The 1,436-nt window shown below is 38.3% G+C and overlaps 1 non-coding gene across 1 annotated transcript; it reads left to right on the forward strand.

Annotated features, from left to right (window-relative positions):
• Positions 1 to 691: 691 nt before the first annotated feature.
• On the forward strand, positions 692 to 810 carry LOC112470576. The gene has a single exon (XR_003043028.1). It is a non-coding gene; the product is annotated as a 5S ribosomal RNA (ribosomal RNA).
• The last annotated feature ends 626 nt before the right edge of the window (positions 811 to 1,436 follow it).

Consider the following 1,436-nt stretch of genomic DNA (forward strand, 5'->3'; position numbering starts at 1 on the left):
GGAATGCTAGCCCTACAACACTCCAGAAGGTCCCTCTTGATAATGAATCGTTCCATGTCCCACACAACTTTCATAAAAGAGAAAAAAAAAGTTTCTAAGATAATCTGAGCCTAGATCTTAACTCTGAATTTTACAAATTATTTTGTTGTTTTAAGTACCCTGAATTTCATAGAAATTTGATTACCCTATGAATCGAGAGAAAGGTATACCTTATTGGGAACTTCTCTATGGGTTTTTTATCATCTCCAAAAATCAAGACAGTTTCAGGAATGTCACTCGTGATTAACGAGTCACTTCTATAATATACCTTCATTGGTCTACATTTATAATTGTCTCATTCGTAGTGATATACATAAAAAGACTTATTTATCTCTCATTTATAAGGTTTTATATATGATTATTGATACTTTCTGTTGAATACTTCTTTATCCAAACTTATTAAGAGCAAATATCTGACTTATTCATTATGTCTTTAATGTAGCTGTGGACATATTAAAATATAAGCTGTTTTATTATAAATTATCTTCATGTTGTTTCTCCCTTACATTACACTTAGAGTTTTATTTTGGGGGGGGTTAATATTGTGTGTAAGTGAGGTCTATTGTCTGAGTTTAATTTTGGGAAGGGGCTGTTACAAAATATATAAAAGGGAATGCTGGGTTTGATAGAATTGATTCTAATACTGGGATCTGTCTACGGCCATGCTACCTTGAACAAGCCTGATCCCATCTGATCTCAGAAGCTAAGCAGGGTCGGGCCTGGTTAGTACTTGGATGGGAGACCACCTAGGAAGACCAGGTGCTGTTGGCGTGAAAAATTTAAAAAATAAGGGATTGTAAGCTGACAAGGTCCTTGCAATCTGTGAGGTCAACCAAGGGTTGCCTCACCTAAAAAAAATAATAATAACTAAAAATAAAAAATAAAACTGGGATCTAAGGCCCGCCTGCAGCAGAAACATCTGTGACATTAATGAAAAATCTAGGTTCCTAGATTCCAATCCAGATTCACCAGAATGTTATCTGGGGGCTAGAACCAAGGAATCTGTATTTTTTTCAAAGCTCCTAGGAGATTCTGATGCTCATCTGGGCTTCGTGGCCACAGCTATGGAGAAGGGGGAGGGGTTGCATCAGGCCATCGCCTAGCCTGGAGGTGCTCACAGTCTAAAAGGGGAAAGTAAAATGGTAACTATAATGTCAGACACATAATTGTCAAATGAAAGCAACACCAACGAAGTGCTATGGGAATTTAAGAGAGGGAGAAGCTGGCCTGGGGGAGGTATCTTGAAGAGGATGCCTGGAGTGGGGATCTGAAAAACGTGGGAACAGGAGCCTCATCTCTAGAGAGAATTACTACAGAAAACTTTACATTATCTCCCTTAGAAGTCACGGCTACCCTCTGGGGGAAATACCATCTTGCTAGGTCTTTCAGAAAAAGAT

This window comes from Pteropus alecto, unplaced genomic scaffold (genome assembly GCF_000325575.1).
Source record: "Pteropus alecto unplaced genomic scaffold, ASM32557v1 scaffold3, whole genome shotgun sequence".
Classification (NCBI taxonomy): domain Eukaryota; kingdom Metazoa; phylum Chordata; class Mammalia; order Chiroptera; family Pteropodidae; genus Pteropus; species Pteropus alecto.